This window comes from Pagrus pagrus (genome assembly GCF_965226575.1).
Source record: "Pagrus pagrus genome assembly, chromosome: 24".
NCBI lineage: Eukaryota > Metazoa > Chordata > Actinopteri > Spariformes > Sparidae > Pagrus > Pagrus pagrus.
In genome coordinates this window covers 10,984,248-10,997,792 of record NC_140206.1, presented here as the reverse complement: position 1 = coordinate 10,997,792, position 13,545 = coordinate 10,984,248, and positions in this window count along the sequence as shown.

Below are 13,545 nucleotides of genomic sequence, written 5' to 3'. Positions count from 1 at the left end.
TTCATGAGGCTGGCTTAAGGCTGAGGCTAGGGTTAGGGTTAGGGTTAGGGTTATGGGGCTAGGGTTAGGGTTACGGTCGTCTTTTGACCGATTGACTCGAAATTGCACACGCATGTCCTCCTCACTGGTGGAATGAGGCTCGCCGGTTTTGGTTGGATTCTGGTGGAATTTGTATTTTTGGTGAATATTTTAAAGAAAAAAATGGCCTTTTTCATGAAAACGCCGGCCGATTTTTTCAATAGCTTCCAGGTCTTTGGACCGATTGACTCGAAATTTCTCCCAGACGTGGTCCTATACTGGCTGAACGAGACACAGCAGTCCGCATTGGATTCGGGTGAAATTTGTATTTTTGGCGAATATTTTAGTGAGAGGGACAATGTTTCATGAGGCTGGCTCAAGGCTGAGGCTAGGGTTAGGGTTATGGGGCTAGGGTTAGGGTTACGGTCGTCTTTTGACCGATTGACTCGAAATTGCACACGCATGTCCTCCTCACTGGTGGAATGAGGCTCGCCGGTTTTGGTTGGATTCTGGTGGAATTTGTATTTTTGGTGAATATTTTAAAGAAAAAAATGGCCTTTTTCATGAAAACGTCGGCCGATTTTTTCAATACCTTCCAGGTCTTTGGACCGATTGACTCGAAATTTCTCCCAGACGTGGTCCTATACTGGCTGAACGAGACACAGCAGTCCGCATTGGATTCGGGTGAAATTTGTATTTTTGGCGAATATTTTAGTGAGAGGGACAAGGTTTCATGAGGCTGGCTCAAGGCTGAGGCTAGGGTTAGGGTTATGGGGCTAGGGTTAGGGTTACGGTCGTCTTTTGACCGATTGACTCGAAATTGCACACGCATGTCCTCCTCACTGGTGGAATGAGGCTCGCCGGTTTTGGTTGGATTCTGGTGGAATTTGTATTTTTGGTGAATATTTTAAAGAAAAAAATGGCCTTTTTCATGAAAACGTCGGCCGATTTTTTCAATAGCTTCCAGGTCTTTGGACCGATTGACTCGAAATTTCTCCCAGACGTGGTCCTATACTGGCTGAACGAGACACAGCAGTCCGCATTGGATTCGGGTGAAATTTGTATTTTTGGCGAATATTTTAGTGAGAGGGACAATGTTTCATGAGGCTGGCTTAAGGCTGAGGCTAGGGTTAGGGTTAGGGTTAGGGTTATGGGGCTAGGGTTAGGGTTACGGTCGTCTTTTGACCGATTGACTCGAAATTGCACACGCATGTCCTCCTCACTGGTGGAATGAGGCTCGCCGGTTTTGGTTGGATTCTGGTGGAATTTGTATTTTTGGTGAATATTTTAAAGAAAAAAATGGCCTTTTTCATGAAAACGCCGGCCGATTTTTTCAATAGCTTCCAGGTCTTTGGACCGATTGACTCGAAATTTCTCCCAGACGTGGTCCTATACTGGCTGAACGAGACACAGCAGTCCGCATTGGATTCGGGTGAAATTTGTATTTTTGGCGAATATTTTAGTGAGAGGGACAATGTTTCATGAGGCTGGCTCAAGGCTGAGGCTAGGGTTAGGGTTATGGGGCTAGGGTTAGGGTTACGGTCGTCTTTTGACCGATTGACTCGAAATTGCACACGCATGTCCTCCTCACTGGTGGAATGAGGCTCGCCGGTTTTGGTTGGATTCTGGTGGAATTTGTATTTTTGGTGAATATTTTAAAGAAAAAAATGGCCTTTTTCATGAAAACGTCGGCCGATTTTTTCAATACCTTCCAGGTCTTTGGACCGATTGACTCGAAATTTCTCCCAGACGTGGTCCTATACTGGCTGAACGAGACACAGCAGTCCGCATTGGATTCGGGTGAAATTTGTATTTTTGGCGAATATTTTAGTGAGAGGGACAATGTTTCATGAGGCTGGCTCAAGGCTGAGGCTAGGGTTAGGGTTATGGGGCTAGGGTTAGGGTTACGGTCGTCTTTTGACCGATTGACTCGAAATTGCACACGCATGTCCTCCTCACTGGTGGAATGAGGCTCGCCGGTTTTGGTTGGATTCTGGTGGAATTTGTATTTTTGGTGAATATTTTAAAGAAAAAAATGGCCTTTTTCATGAAAACGTCGGCCGATTTTTTCAATACCTTCCAGGTCTTTGGACCGATTGACTCGAAATTTCTCCCAGACGTGGTCCTATACTGGCTGAACGAGACACAGCAGTCCGCATTGGATTCGGGTGAAATTTGTATTTTTGGCGAATATTTTAGTGAGAGGGACAAGGTTTCATGAGGCTGGCTCAAGGCTGAGGCTAGGGTTAGGGTTATGGGGCTAGGGTTAGGGTTACGGTCGTCTTTTGACCGATTGACTCGAAATTGCACACGCATGTCCTCCTCACTGGTGGAATGAGGCTCGCCGGTTTTGGTTGGATTCTGGTGGAATTTGTATTTTTGGTGAATATTTTAAAGAAAAAAATGGCCTTTTTCATGAAAACGTCGGCCGATTTTTTCAATAGCTTCCAGGTCTTTGGACCGATTGACTCGAAATTTCTCCCAGACGTGGTCCTATACTGGCTGAACGAGACACAGCAGTCCGCATTGGATTCGGGTGAAATTTGTATTTTTGGCGAATATTTTAGTGAGAGGGACAATGTTTCATGAGGCTGGCTTAAGGCTGAGGCTAGGGTTAGGGTTAGGGTTAGGGTTATGGGGCTAGGGTTAGGGTTACGGTCGTCTTTTGACCGATTGACTCGAAATTGCACACGCATGTCCTCCTCACTGGTGGAATGAGGCTCGCCGGTTTTGGTTGGATTCTGGTGGAATTTGTATTTTTGGTGAATATTTTAAAGAAAAAAATGGCCTTTTTCATGAAAACGCCGGCCGATTTTTTCAATAGCTTCCAGGTCTTTGGACCGATTGACTCGAAATTTCTCCCAGACGTGGTCCTATACTGGCTGAACGAGACACAGCAGTCCGCATTGGATTCGGGTGAAATTTGTATTTTTGGCGAATATTTTAGTGAGAGGGACAATGTTTCATGAGGCTGGCTCAAGGCTGAGGCTAGGGTTAGGGTTATGGGGCTAGGGTTAGGGTTACGGTCGTCTTTTGACCGATTGACTCGAAATTGCACACGCATGTCCTCCTCACTGGTGGAATGAGGCTCGCCGGTTTTGGTTGGATTCTGGTGGAATTTGTATTTTTGGTGAATATTTTAAAGAAAAAAATGGCCTTTTTCATGAAAACGTCGGCCGATTTTTTCAATACCTTCCAGGTCTTTGGACCGATTGACTCGAAATTTCTCCCAGACGTGGTCCTATACTGGCTGAACGAGACACAGCAGTCCGCATTGGATTCGGGTGAAATTTGTATTTTTGGCGAATATTTTAGTGAGAGGGACAAGGTTTCATGAGGCTGGCTCAAGGCTGAGGCTAGGGTTAGGGTTATGGGGCTAGGGTTAGGGTTACGGTCGTCTTTTGACCGATTGACTCGAAATTGCACACGCATGTCCTCCTCACTGGTGGAATGAGGCTCGCCGGTTTTGGTTGGATTCTGGTGGAATTTGTATTTTTGGTGAATATTTTAAAGAAAAAAATGGCCTTTTTCATGAAAACGTCGGCCGATTTTTTCAATAGCTTCCAGGTCTTTGGACCGATTGACTCGAAATTTCTCCCAGACGTGGTCCTATACTGGCTGAACGAGACACAGCAGTCCGCATTGGATTCGGGTGAAATTTGTATTTTTGGCGAATATTTTAGTGAGAGGGACAATGTTTCATGAGGCTGGCTTAAGGCTGAGGCTAGGGTTAGGGTTAGGGTTAGGGTTATGGGGCTAGGGTTAGGGTTACGGTCGTCTTTTGACCGATTGACTCGAAATTGCACACGCATGTCCTCCTCACTGGTGGAATGAGGCTCGCCGGTTTTGGTTGGATTCTGGTGGAATTTGTATTTTTGGTGAATATTTTAAAGAAAAAAATGGCCTTTTTCATGAAAACGCCGGCCGATTTTTTCAATAGCTTCCAGGTCTTTGGACCGATTGACTCGAAATTTCTCCCAGACGTGGTCCTATACTGGCTGAACGAGACACAGCAGTCCGCATTGGATTCGGGTGAAATTTGTATTTTTGGCGAATATTTTAGTGAGAGGGACAATGTTTCATGAGGCTGGCTCAAGGCTGAGGCTAGGGTTAGGGTTATGGGGCTAGGGTTAGGGTTACGGTCGTCTTTTGACCGATTGACTCGAAATTGCACACGCATGTCCTCCTCACTGGTGGAATGAGGCTCGCCGGTTTTGGTTGGATTCTGGTGGAATTTGTATTTTTGGTGAATATTTTAAAGAAAAAAATGGCCTTTTTCATGAAAACGTCGGCCGATTTTTTCAATACCTTCCAGGTCTTTGGACCGATTGACTCGAAATTTCTCCCAGACGTGGTCCTATACTGGCTGAACGAGACACAGCAGTCCGCATTGGATTCGGGTGAAATTTGTATTTTTGGCGAATATTTTAGTGAGAGGGACAAGGTTTCATGAGGCTGGCTCAAGGCTGAGGCTAGGGTTAGGGTTATGGGGCTAGGGTTAGGGTTACGGTCGTCTTTTGACCGATTGACTCGAAATTGCACACGCATGTCCTCCTCACTGGTGGAATGAGGCTCGCCGGTTTTGGTTGGATTCTGGTGGAATTTGTATTTTTGGTGAATATTTTAAAGAAAAAAATGGCCTTTTTCATGAAAACGTCGGCCGATTTTTTCAATAGCTTCCAGGTCTTTGGACCGATTGACTCGAAATTTCTCCCAGACGTGGTCCTATACTGGCTGAACGAGACACAGCAGTCCGCATTGGATTCGGGTGAAATTTGTATTTTTGGCGAATATTTTAGTGAGAGGGACAATGTTTCATGAGGCTGGCTTAAGGCTGAGGCTAGGGTTAGGGTTAGGGTTAGGGTTATGGGGCTAGGGTTAGGGTTACGGTCGTCTTTTGACCGATTGACTCGAAATTGCACACGCATGTCCTCCTCACTGGTGGAATGAGGCTCGCCGGTTTTGGTTGGATTCTGGTGGAATTTGTATTTTTGGTGAATATTTTAAAGAAAAAAATGGCCTTTTTCATGAAAACGCCGGCCGATTTTTTCAATAGCTTCCAGGTCTTTGGACCGATTGACTCGAAATTTCTCCCAGACGTGGTCCTATACTGGCTGAACGAGACACAGCAGTCCGCATTGGATTCGGGTGAAATTTGTATTTTTGGCGAATATTTTAGTGAGAGGGACAATGTTTCATGAGGCTGGCTCAAGGCTGAGGCTAGGGTTAGGGTTATGGGGCTAGGGTTAGGGTTACGGTCGTCTTTTGACCGATTGACTCGAAATTGCACACGCATGTCCTCCTCACTGGTGGAATGAGGCTCGCCGGTTTTGGTTGGATTCTGGTGGAATTTGTATTTTTGGTGAATATTTTAAAGAAAAAAATGGCCTTTTTCATGAAAACGTCGGCCGATTTTTTCAATACCTTCCAGGTCTTTGGACCGATTGACTCGAAATTTCTCCCAGACGTGGTCCTATACTGGCTGAACGAGACACAGCAGTCCGCATTGGATTCGGGTGAAATTTGTATTTTTGGCGAATATTTTAGTGAGAGGGACAAGGTTTCATGAGGCTGGCTCAAGGCTGAGGCTAGGGTTAGGGTTATGGGGCTAGGGTTAGGGTTACGGTCGTCTTTTGACCGATTGACTCGAAATTGCACACGCATGTCCTCCTCACTGGTGGAATGAGGCTCGCCGGTTTTGGTTGGATTCTGGTGGAATTTGTATTTTTGGTGAATATTTTAAAGAAAAAAATGGCCTTTTTCATGAAAACGTCGGCCGATTTTTTCAATAGCTTCCAGGTCTTTGGACCGATTGACTCGAAATTTCTCCCAGACGTGGTCCTATACTGGCTGAACGAGACACAGCAGTCCGCATTGGATTCGGGTGAAATTTGTATTTTTGGCGAATATTTTAGTGAGAGGGACAATGTTTCATGAGGCTGGCTTAAGGCTGAGGCTAGGGTTAGGGTTAGGGTTAGGGTTATGGGGCTAGGGTTAGGGTTACGGTCGTCTTTTGACCGATTGACTCGAAATTGCACACGCATGTCCTCCTCACTGGTGGAATGAGGCTCGCCGGTTTTGGTTGGATTCTGGTGGAATTTGTATTTTTGGTGAATATTTTAAAGAAAAAAATGGCCTTTTTCATGAAAACGCCGGCCGATTTTTTCAATAGCTTCCAGGTCTTTGGACCGATTGACTCGAAATTTCTCCCAGACGTGGTCCTATACTGGCTGAACGAGACACAGCAGTCCGCATTGGATTCGGGTGAAATTTGTATTTTTGGCGAATATTTTAGTGAGAGGGACAATGTTTCATGAGGCTGGCTCAAGGCTGAGGCTAGGGTTAGGGTTATGGGGCTAGGGTTAGGGTTACGGTCGTCTTTTGACCGATTGACTCGAAATTGCACACGCATGTCCTCCTCACTGGTGGAATGAGGCTCGCCGGTTTTGGTTGGATTCTGGTGGAATTTGTATTTTTGGTGAATATTTTAAAGAAAAAAATGGCCTTTTTCATGAAAACGTCGGCCGATTTTTTCAATACCTTCCAGGTCTTTGGACCGATTGACTCGAAATTTCTCCCAGACGTGGTCCTATACTGGCTGAACGAGACACAGCAGTCCGCATTGGATTCGGGTGAAATTTGTATTTTTGGCGAATATTTTAGTGAGAGGGACAATGTTTCATGAGGCTGGCTCAAGGCTGAGGCTAGGGTTAGGGTTATGGGGCTAGGGTTAGGGTTACGGTCGTCTTTTGACCGATTGACTCGAAATTGCACACGCATGTCCTCCTCACTGGTGGAATGAGGCTCGCCGGTTTTGGTTGGATTCTGGTGGAATTTGTATTTTTGGTGAATATTTTAAAGAAAAAAATGGCCTTTTTCATGAAAACGTCGGCCGATTTTTTCAATAGCTTCCAGGTCTTTGGACCGATTGACTCGAAATTTCTCCCAGACGTGGTCCTATACTGGCTGAACGAGACACAGCAGTCCGCATTGGATTCGGGTGAAATTTGTATTTTTGGCGAATATTTTAGTGAGAGGGACAATGTTTCATGAGGCTGGCTTAAGGCTGAGGCTAGGGTTAGGGTTAGGGTTAGGGTTATGGGGCTAGGGTTAGGGTTACGGTCGTCTTTTGACCGATTGACTCGAAATTGCACACGCATGTCCTCCTCACTGGTGGAATGAGGCTCGCCGGTTTTGGTTGGATTCTGGTGGAATTTGTATTTTTGGTGAATATTTTAAAGAAAAAAATGGCCTTTTTCATGAAAACGTCGGCCGATTTTTTCAATACCTTCCAGGTCTTTGGACCGATTGACTCGAAATTTCTCCCAGACGTGGTCCTATACTGGCTGAACGAGACACAGCAGTCCGCATTGGATTCGGGTGAAATTTGTATTTTTGGCGAATATTTTAGTGAGAGGGACAAGGTTTCATGAGGCTGGCTCAAGGCTGAGGCTAGGGTTAGGGTTATGGGGCTAGGGTTAGGGTTACGGTCGTCTTTTGACCGATTGACTCGAAATTGCACACGCATGTCCTCCTCACTGGTGGAATGAGGCTCGCCGGTTTTGGTTGGATTCTGGTGGAATTTGTATTTTTGGTGAATATTTTAAAGAAAAAAATGGCCTTTTTCATGAAAACGTCGGCCGATTTTTTCAATAGCTTCCAGGTCTTTGGACCGATTGACTCGAAATTTCTCCCAGACGTGGTCCTATACTGGCTGAACGAGACACAGCAGTCCGCATTGGATTCGGGTGAAATTTGTATTTTTGGCGAATATTTTAGTGAGAGGGACAATGTTTCATGAGGCTGGCTTAAGGCTGAGGCTAGGGTTAGGGTTAGGGTTAGGGTTATGGGGCTAGGGTTAGGGTTACGGTCGTCTTTTGACCGATTGACTCGAAATTGCACACGCATGTCCTCCTCACTGGTGGAATGAGGCTCGCCGGTTTTGGTTGGATTCTGGTGGAATTTGTATTTTTGGTGAATATTTTAAAGAAAAAAATGGCCTTTTTCATGAAAACGTCGGCCGATTTTTTCAATAGCTTCCAGGTCTTTGGACCGATTGACTCGAAATTTCTCCCAGACGTGGTCCTATACTGGCTGAACGAGACACAGCAGTCCGCATTGGATTCGGGTGAAATTTGTATTTTTGGCGAATATTTTAGTGAGAGGGACAATGTTTCATGAGGCTGGCTTAAGGCTGAGGCTAGGGTTAGGGTTAGGGTTAGGGTTATGGGGCTAGGGTTAGGGTTACGGTCGTCTTTTGACCGATTGACTCGAAATTGCACACGCATGTCCTCCTCACTGGTGGAATGAGGCTCGCCGGTTTTGGTTGGATTCTGGTGGAATTTGTATTTTTGGTGAATATTTTAAAGAAAAAAATGGCCTTTTTCATGAAAACGCCGGCCGATTTTTTCAATAGCTTCCAGGTCTTTGGACCGATTGACTCGAAATTTCTCCCAGACGTGGTCCTATACTGGCTGAACGAGACACAGCAGTCCGCATTGGATTCGGGTGAAATTTGTATTTTTGGCGAATATTTTAGTGAGAGGGACAATGTTTCATGAGGCTGGCTCAAGGCTGAGGCTAGGGTTAGGGTTATGGGGCTAGGGTTAGGGTTACGGTCGTCTTTTGACCGATTGACTCGAAATTGCACACGCATGTCCTCCTCACTGGTGGAATGAGGCTCGCCGGTTTTGGTTGGATTCTGGTGGAATTTGTATTTTTGGTGAATATTTTAAAGAAAAAAATGGCCTTTTTCATGAAAACGTCGGCCGATTTTTTCAATACCTTCCAGGTCTTTGGACCGATTGACTCGAAATTTCTCCCAGACGTGGTCCTATACTGGCTGAACGAGACACAGCAGTCCGCATTGGATTCGGGTGAAATTTGTATTTTTGGCGAATATTTTAGTGAGAGGGACAAGGTTTCATGAGGCTGGCTCAAGGCTGAGGCTAGGGTTAGGGTTATGGGGCTAGGGTTAGGGTTACGGTCGTCTTTTGACCGATTGACTCGAAATTGCACACGCATGTCCTCCTCACTGGTGGAATGAGGCTCGCCGGTTTTGGTTGGATTCTGGTGGAATTTGTATTTTTGGTGAATATTTTAAAGAAAAAAATGGCCTTTTTCATGAAAACGTCGGCCGATTTTTTCAATAGCTTCCAGGTCTTTGGACCGATTGACTCGAAATTTCTCCCAGACGTGGTCCTATACTGGCTGAACGAGACACAGCAGTCCGCATTGGATTCGGGTGAAATTTGTATTTTTGGCGAATATTTTAGTGAGAGGGACAATGTTTCATGAGGCTGGCTTAAGGCTGAGGCTAGGGTTAGGGTTAGGGTTAGGGTTATGGGGCTAGGGTTAGGGTTACGGTCGTCTTTTGACCGATTGACTCGAAATTGCACACGCATGTCCTCCTCACTGGTGGAATGAGGCTCGCCGGTTTTGGTTGGATTCTGGTGGAATTTGTATTTTTGGTGAATATTTTAAAGAAAAAAATGGCCTTTTTCATGAAAACGCCGGCCGATTTTTTCAATAGCTTCCAGGTCTTTGGACCGATTGACTCGAAATTTCTCCCAGACGTGGTCCTATACTGGCTGAACGAGACACAGCAGTCCGCATTGGATTCGGGTGAAATTTGTATTTTTGGCGAATATTTTAGTGAGAGGGACAATGTTTCATGAGGCTGGCTCAAGGCTGAGGCTAGGGTTAGGGTTATGGGGCTAGGGTTAGGGTTACGGTCGTCTTTTGACCGATTGACTCGAAATTGCACACGCATGTCCTCCTCACTGGTGGAATGAGGCTCGCCGGTTTTGGTTGGATTCTGGTGGAATTTGTATTTTTGGTGAATATTTTAAAGAAAAAAATGGCCTTTTTCATGAAAACGTCGGCCGATTTTTTCAATACCTTCCAGGTCTTTGGACCGATTGACTCGAAATTTCTCCCAGACGTGGTCCTATACTGGCTGAACGAGACACAGCAGTCCGCATTGGATTCGGGTGAAATTTGTATTTTTGGCGAATATTTTAGTGAGAGGGACAAGGTTTCATGAGGCTGGCTCAAGGCTGAGGCTAGGGTTAGGGTTATGGGGCTAGGGTTAGGGTTACGGTCGTCTTTTGACCGATTGACTCGAAATTGCACACGCATGTCCTCCTCACTGGTGGAATGAGGCTCGCCGGTTTTGGTTGGATTCTGGTGGAATTTGTATTTTTGGTGAATATTTTAAAGAAAAAAATGGCCTTTTTCATGAAAACGTCGGCCGATTTTTTCAATAGCTTCCAGGTCTTTGGACCGATTGACTCGAAATTTCTCCCAGACGTGGTCCTATACTGGCTGAACGAGACACAGCAGTCCGCATTGGATTCGGGTGAAATTTGTATTTTTGGCGAATATTTTAGTGAGAGGGACAATGTTTCATGAGGCTGGCTTAAGGCTGAGGCTAGGGTTAGGGTTAGGGTTAGGGTTATGGGGCTAGGGTTAGGGTTACGGTCGTCTTTTGACCGATTGACTCGAAATTGCACACGCATGTCCTCCTCACTGGTGGAATGAGGCTCGCCGGTTTTGGTTGGATTCTGGTGGAATTTGTATTTTTGGTGAATATTTTAAAGAAAAAAATGGCCTTTTTCATGAAAACGCCGGCCGATTTTTTCAATAGCTTCCAGGTCTTTGGACCGATTGACTCGAAATTTCTCCCAGACGTGGTCCTATACTGGCTGAACGAGACACAGCAGTCCGCATTGGATTCGGGTGAAATTTGTATTTTTGGCGAATATTTTAGTGAGAGGGACAATGTTTCATGAGGCTGGCTCAAGGCTGAGGCTAGGGTTAGGGTTATGGGGCTAGGGTTAGGGTTACGGTCGTCTTTTGACCGATTGACTCGAAATTGCACACGCATGTCCTCCTCACTGGTGGAATGAGGCTCGCCGGTTTTGGTTGGATTCTGGTGGAATTTGTATTTTTGGTGAATATTTTAAAGAAAAAAATGGCCTTTTTCATGAAAACGTCGGCCGATTTTTTCAATACCTTCCAGGTCTTTGGACCGATTGACTCGAAATTTCTCCCAGACGTGGTCCTATACTGGCTGAACGAGACACAGCAGTCCGCATTGGATTCGGGTGAAATTTGTATTTTTGGCGAATATTTTAGTGAGAGGGACAATGTTTCATGAGGCTGGCTCAAGGCTGAGGCTAGGGTTAGGGTTATGGGGCTAGGGTTAGGGTTACGGTCGTCTTTTGACCGATTGACTCGAAATTGCACACGCATGTCCTCCTCACTGGTGGAATGAGGCTCGCCGGTTTTGGTTGGATTCTGGTGGAATTTGTATTTTTGGTGAATATTTTAAAGAAAAAAATGGCCTTTTTCATGAAAACGTCGGCCGATTTTTTCAATAGCTTCCAGGTCTTTGGACCGATTGACTCGAAATTTCTCCCAGACGTGGTCCTATACTGGCTGAACGAGACACAGCAGTCCGCATTGGATTCGGGTGAAATTTGTATTTTTGGCGAATATTTTAGTGAGAGGGACAATGTTTCATGAGGCTGGCTTAAGGCTGAGGCTAGGGTTAGGGTTAGGGTTAGGGTTATGGGGCTAGGGTTAGGGTTACGGTCGTCTTTTGACCGATTGACTCGAAATTGCACACGCATGTCCTCCTCACTGGTGGAATGAGGCTCGCCGGTTTTGGTTGGATTCTGGTGGAATTTGTATTTTTGGTGAATATTTTAAAGAAAAAAATGGCCTTTTTCATGAAAACGTCGGCCGATTTTTTCAATACCTTCCAGGTCTTTGGACCGATTGACTCGAAATTTCTCCCAGACGTGGTCCTATACTGGCTGAACGAGACACAGCAGTCCGCATTGGATTCGGGTGAAATTTGTATTTTTGGCGAATATTTTAGTGAGAGGGACAAGGTTTCATGAGGCTGGCTCAAGGCTGAGGCTAGGGTTAGGGTTATGGGGCTAGGGTTAGGGTTACGGTCGTCTTTTGACCGATTGACTCGAAATTGCACACGCATGTCCTCCTCACTGGTGGAATGAGGCTCGCCGGTTTTGGTTGGATTCTGGTGGAATTTGTATTTTTGGTGAATATTTTAAAGAAAAAAATGGCCTTTTTCATGAAAACGTCGGCCGATTTTTTCAATAGCTTCCAGGTCTTTGGACCGATTGACTCGAAATTTCTCCCAGACGTGGTCCTATACTGGCTGAACGAGACACAGCAGTCCGCATTGGATTCGGGTGAAATTTGTATTTTTGGCGAATATTTTAGTGAGAGGGACAATGTTTCATGAGGCTGGCTTAAGGCTGAGGCTAGGGTTAGGGTTAGGGTTAGGGTTATGGGGCTAGGGTTAGGGTTACGGTCGTCTTTTGACCGATTGACTCGAAATTGCACACGCATGTCCTCCTCACTGGTGGAATGAGGCTCGCCGGTTTTGGTTGGATTCTGGTGGAATTTGTATTTTTGGTGAATATTTTAAAGAAAAAAATGGCCTTTTTCATGAAAACGTCGGCCGATTTTTTCAATACCTTCCAGGTCTTTGGACCGATTGACTCGAAATTTCTCCCAGACGTGGTCCTATACTGGCTGAACGAGACACAGCAGTCCGCATTGGATTCGGGTGAAATTTGTATTTTTGGCGAATATTTTAGTGAGAGGGACAAGGTTTCATGAGGCTGGCTCAAGGCTGAGGCTAGGGTTAGGGTTATGGGGCTAGGGTTAGGGTTACGGTCGTCTTTTGACCGATTGACTCGAAATTGCACACGCATGTCCTCCTCACTGGTGGAATGAGGCTCGCCGGTTTTGGTTGGATTCTGGTGGAATTTGTATTTTTGGTGAATATTTTAAAGAAAAAAATGGCCTTTTTCATGAAAACGTCGGCCGATTTTTTCAATAGCTTCCAGGTCTTTGGACCGATTGACTCGAAATTTCTCCCAGACGTGGTCCTATACTGGCTGAACGAGACACAGCAGTCCGCATTGGATTCGGGTGAAATTTGTATTTTTGGCGAATATTTTAAAGAAAAAATGGCCTTTTTCATGAAAACGTCGGCCGATTTTTTCAATAGCTTCCAGGTCTTTTGACCGATTGACTCGAAATTTCTCCCAGACGTGGTCCTATACTGGCTGAACGAGACACAGCAGTCCGCATTGGATTCGGGTGAAATTTGTATTTTTGGCGAATATTTTAAAGAAAAAATGGCCTTTTTCATGAAAACGTCGGCCGATTTTTTCAATAGCTTCCAGGTCTTTGGACCTATTGACTCGAAATTTCTCCCAGACGTGGTCCTATACTGGCTGAACGAGACACAGCAGTCCGCATTGGATTCGGGTGAAATTTGAATTTTTGGCGAATATTTTAAAGAAAAAATTGCCTTTTTCATGAAAACGTCGGCCGATTTTTTCAATAGCTTCCAGGTCTTTGGACCGATTGACTCGAAATTTCTCCCAGACGTGGTCCTGTACTGGCTGAACGAGACACAGCAGTCCGCATTGGATTCGGGTGAAATTTGTATTTTTGGCGAATATTTTAGTGAGAGGGACA